A 6,000-nucleotide genomic window follows, 5' to 3' on the forward strand; every position below is an offset into this window, starting at 1 on the left:
CAAAGCTGTACGCACATAATTTGCAAAGTGCTTGATGCATCCCTGCACTCCTTGGAATAGCCATAGTAAGTTATTAGCCAATTCACGTGCAGGGCCTGCTTCTCCCAGCTGGAAATCACACCTTCCAGCTCTGTGTTTAGGAGATGTCCAGAGCCGGAGTAGCAAAAATGTTACAAGCCCATGGTAAAGTGAGCTTGCAGAGCTGCATGGAGGACACCTGCAGTCCAGCGCCCTCTGGCCTGCGCTCTCCTTGCATGTGCTTTAAAATCCCAGGCAAAAATAGATCACAAAACGCAAGATTGGAGATAGGGACCTTATTCAAACGAAACCAATTTTTTTTTAAAACATGGCTCGCCACAAAGGGGACAAACCCTGTCCCTCACTCCTGGGAGCTGGCACATAAGTCTGGTGCGTCCCCTGATCTAGGCTCCCTTAGATCAGCACCCAGAAAGGAAAATGAGGAAGCGTCTCGGCGAATCCTCAGATCGATACAGAAATGTTTTCAAGGTACAAGTCACTACAGAGAGCTAGTGAGCCCGCGGATGTTCTTGCCAAGATTAACATGGTCTATCAGGTCATGCCAGATGATTTAACCACAACGAATTTTCATCCCGAACAAGAAAGCCAGTACTGCTCTATTCCAGCATAGAACATGTATTGATCATGGGGAGATCACCTCTAGTCTAACTCTCTTTCTCATCCCCCCGCCCCCCCCCCCCCAGCCCCAATGCTTCCTTTCGCAGCTGTCATCAGCACATGATCCATCTTTCTCTCACTGTTCTGGTCTCACATTATCACATGCATGTGAGGATAACAATGCATTTCAGTATTATTGTTACAACAGACTACCATACTACACAAACACACACAGGTTTTTACCCACGAAAGCTTATGCCCAAATAAGTCTGTTAGTCTTTAAGGTGCCACCAGACTCCTTGTTGTTTTTGTAGATACAGACTAACACGGCTACCCCGATACTTGACACACACACCCTGGCACTACCTGTAATCCTGGTTGCACATCACAGGTTTCCATACACCACCCTAAGCATAATGCAGTGCAACAAAGCCAGTGTAGACTCCAAGAGAGGAACATTCCGTAGCATTTACCTAGCTCTTTACGTCTGCAAGACAGACTGTACAAACGTGAAAGGAGATTCCCACTCACCTGAAGACAGCAGCTGGCTCAGGACCAATGTATGCAGTGAAAACCCTTAAGTGCCCAGGTTGGGAGCCATGGTGTGGGCTTGAAAGCAGCCACAGGGACCCCACACAGGCAGGGATGGAACGAAGTCCAGGCTGAGACTTTCTTTCTGCTCAGACTTCCTGCTTTCTTTTTCTCTTAAAGGGACACTGCCCAGTTTCTCCCTTGTTGTTTGAACACGTTGCGAGCATCGACACAGGACCCCTTTTCACTGAGCTGACGCACATCAACGCAAATCATTGTTTCCTGCTTGGATAGACTTACAGTAAAAGCAAAAAAAAAGGGACCAAACCATGACCTGCCTGTCAAGCCATTGAACGGAAGTTCATCTCCAGTGCAGTGCAGTATATTCTCTCTCACACTCGCACACACGTAAAATTATCATGAAAAGTTACACCAGCCTGGTACAACTTCTGCTCCCTGTCCTTAACAATTCTAATTATTATCCCATCAGAATCAATGAAAATGGGGGAGGTGGAGAAAAAAAAAATCACACCCCCCCCCCCACCCTAAGGATATTCCTTGCCTTTAGGAGAGAAATAGAAATGTTGAGGTCTGTATTCCATACAAACACACACAGGAGGATTAGTCCTGTGGACAGGGACTCAGCAGATCTGGGTTCTGTTCCTACCTCTGACACTGACAAATTCTCTGTGTGACTTAAGGCAAATCACTTTAGTCTCTCTGTGCCTCAGGTTCCTATCTGTAAACTGGGAGTAATTTCCTTTATAACATCTGAGGCACAGATGCTCTTTCACTACATGCAAGTACAGTGCCTTGCATAAGGGGGCTCTCTCTGGATGATGCTGGAATAAAAACAACACTACAAAGAATATGTGATGTACTGTCACTATAGGACTCAATAGAAATTGATGTCTTAAAATTATGCTTTAAGTCAAAATTGCACCCTGAAGAACACTGTCCTGTCAGTTGCTACCAACATCAGGGGGGCATTGTATTTGCCCCACTGCAAATCACGTTTTTATTTTTCCTCACCCAGTGACATCACTTAATACAGATCTGCACATCCTACCAAGTTCAACTAAAGCCCCCGAACTGATTTTGGGAGCCAGTTTTAAATTCACTCCACTTCTGAAACCAAATATGCATGGTACACACTGGATGGGCTGCTCCATGTTATTCATTCAAAGCAGACAAAGATCTTGGTCTGTGTACCTGGGGTATTTGGACTGCTACCCATGAAAAAAAAGTTTGCAGTTTGTTTCTGTTCTCGTGACTTTGCACAGAGAGTGTATAAGTGAGCAGCAGTTAACATAAGGAAGATGCTTCTACCAGTAAAAAGTCTGAAGGGAAATTCCCACTGCAGTACCCAGCAATCTTCTCATGCAGCCCTGCCCGAAGGCATAGTGATATTAACACAACCAGAATACAGTGTTTCCTGCTCATTCACATGACTGTTTAGAACACCCACTTCACGTTTGCAGACTGCTGCTCCTGCATTTAACTTCCAGGGACAGAGCACCTGTTTAGTTGCGAACGCAGGCACTGTAAAAACAAAAGTGTATTTCCAAGCCACACAGAGAGCCTTACAGAGCACCAGAGGAAACCTTTAGTGTATTGCATGCCATTGTAAGTCGGCCACTACCAATATGTAAATGCAAGATCTGACGCCCAATCTTGTGCTTTAACCACTGGACCAGCTTTCCTTTCCTTTTACTGTCTTGTGGGCTCCCCATAACCACCACACACTTGTCAAAGAGCCCAATTCATGCACAATGGCCTCCTGTATCCTGCTTCCAAAAACACCAATGAACAGACTACCTGAGCTGAACCTGAACACCAAACATGTTCAATGAACAGGGGCCTGACTGTTCCAATGAAAGACACTCAGGCCTGGAAATTCCAGTGGTGATCATGTGAGCCGAGCCCATAGCTCAGAAGAGCGACCAAAACCCTCGCATTTAAAGTCAGAGCGCTCAAAACCAAGTGCGTTTAGTGTCCTCGGACTTATCTACACTACCTTGACTTTCACATATGGCTCTGTGGATTTGAACTGAGGGTGCTGATGAGATAGAGAGGAAGGAAGCAATTAAAATATTTTTTGTAACAACAAAAAAAACAGCCTATTTTCAGGTCCTGCTACAATTCCCTTTTCTTTTGAAAGCACAGCTCTCCCTAGCCAGACCCAGAAGAGGAACAAATGCCCCCTTCAATCAGAGGTAGCCCCAAACTACAACTTCAGGTCTAAAATCCCTCAAACTTTTGCAAAGTTACAATTAGATACAATTGCAAAGTTACAATTTTTTGCAAAGTTACAATTAGATTACAATAAGCTCCTCAGGGCACAGACCTCATCTGCCACCGTGCAGTGCCAAGCACAGCGAGCCTTTGACCCTGTTCAGAGCTTCTGAACACTACAATAGACCTGTTAACAACCCACCCATGTTTGGATCATAGAATATCAGGGATGGAAGGGACCTCAGGAGGTCATCTAGTCCAACCCCCTGCTCAAAGCAGGACCAATCCCCAACTAAATCATCTACTGCTGATGTTTCACAAGATGGAACCAGTTCCCTCCATGCTCTGGGGAAGTTAAGGACTAGGTCCAAGTTTCCTGTATCTTTGCGGTCATGCTCTGCCTTTTCACCTTTAATACTTTTCTTGTGGTTTTTCCACGAAGTGCAAAATTTACCAACCCCTCCCCCCCATTACAATGCTGCATCCTGCTTCAAATCTGAACCAGATGCTCAATTCCTTCTACTGATCAGAAACAATTGTAAACCTTTCATCAACAAGCCATGAAGAAAAAAAACCCATGGAATTATAGAACTGTAGGGCTGGAAGGGGCCTTGAGAAGTCACCAAGTGCAGCCCCCCTGCACTGAAGCAGGACCAAGTAAAGTTAGACCATCCCTGACAGGTGTGTGTCTAATCTTGTTGTTAAAATCCTCCCATGATGAAACTGCCACAACCTCCCTTGGAAGCGTGTTCCAGAGCTTAACTAGAAAGTTTTTCCTAATAACCAACCTAAATCAGCCTTGCTGCAGATTAAGCATTAATTACTGCTTGTCCTACCTTCAGTGGACATAGAGAACTACTGATCACTGTCTTCTTTATAACAGCCCTTAACATATGCCCAACCCTGTGAGAAAGAAATCAGAATAATAGAAGATTAAGGTTGGAAGAGACCTCAGGTCATCTAGTCAATCCCCTGCTTAAAGCAGGACCAACCCCAACTAAATCATCCCAGCCAGGGCTTTGTCAAGCCGGGCCTTAAAAACCTCTAAGGCTGGAGATTCCACCACCTCCCTAGGTAACCCATTCCAGGGCTTCACCACCCTCCTAGTGAAACTGTTTTTTCCTAATATCCAACCTAGACCTCCCCCACTGCAACTTGAGACCATTGCTCCTTGTTCTGTCAAGGAGTGAGATAGCATCATGCTACGGAGCAACTTGCCCCTTGGAGCAGGAAGAGACACAGGAAGTCAAATTCCAAACACAGTGATAAAGCTTATCCTGGGCAAAGTGAACCTCTCTCTGACAGACCTCAAAGGTCCCCCTTTCACACACTGGCAGCAATAATGGTACAGTTTAATGAGGGGGTTTGTCAATAGTTTCCCTGAAGCTGAATTATTAGTAAAATAGACACTCCACAAGGTGGCAGTAGAGATTCAAAAATAAAGCTGGAGGTAGGAAGGTGGGTGTGTTCGCATGCTGCCTTCTCCGGGCCCCTAAGGGACAAGGTCAGGCCTGCAGTGCCCACCCGTACGCACACGTGCTCTAAAGGCACCTCTTCCCCAGGGCCCGCAGTGCTGATCCACCTCCCAGAGAGGAGTAAGGAGACCGCTGGGTGCTGCACCACCGCCCCTCCTGGTCTGGTTATTCAGTTCAGTCTAGGCAGCATTCTGTGTCCTTTAACATCACAAGTGCTCCAAGGCCAGGGCCACATCTCTCTCTGTCCTGCACTGAACACGAGGTGAGGGCTCAGCCTGTGGTGGCACCTGCTCCAGCTACATCTACCACAGGGCCCCCCGGCCCTTGGTGGGGACACCCGGGAGACCAGACATCCGGACCAATGAGGCAGATGAAAACTGACATCCAATGGGATGCTTTGCATGTGCTCTTCGGTGGGAAACTGTTATAGAGGAATTGTACACATAGGAACAAAGTGAGACTCTGCAACCTGCAGAACTCCATTACCCAGAGTAGCCTGCCCTGCAACAGGCCAAATCTCTTACTGGCTCTCATGTCTTACACGCAGCGCACGCAGAAGGGACCTCTCAGCAATTCACCAAGGTCCTGCCCCATCGGCAGCCGGCACCTAACTGTAACAGACAGGAAAGCTAGACCCTCCCAACTACTAGCCCCCAGGAGCATTCACCTCCTTTGGACCAGCCAACTCCATGACACCATTCAGCCCTCATCAGCGCTTTTCATCCTGAATGTACTTTACTCACATGAACTAAGTCTCCCGACAACCCCGGGGTAAACACTCCCCCTTTTAGAGAGCGGGGGGGCGGGGGGAGAACCAAGGCACAGAGCAGGGAGGCGATTTGCCCCAGGTCGCACACTGACTTTCAGCAGCAGGGCTGGAATTAGAGCCCTAAAGAGCCTGGATCTCAGTTCTGTGCTCAAGCCACTAAACCATCCCAAGCAAATGGCAAGTGAATCTCAACGCTAGGTACACGTGCCCTCACCCACTCCCAGCTCACCTCCAAGGCTGGGGGCCCCAAACACGGCAGATCTCCAGTCGGTGTAACTGCCGCTGTAAGTCAAAGAAGGGAATCTCACAGAACAGGAAAATGCCCCAGCTCATTTACATTTGTAACTCTGCCAT

Source organism: Malaclemys terrapin, chromosome 4 (assembly GCF_027887155.1).
Source record: "Malaclemys terrapin pileata isolate rMalTer1 chromosome 4, rMalTer1.hap1, whole genome shotgun sequence".
In the NCBI taxonomy this organism is placed as follows: domain Eukaryota; kingdom Metazoa; phylum Chordata; order Testudines; family Emydidae; genus Malaclemys; species Malaclemys terrapin.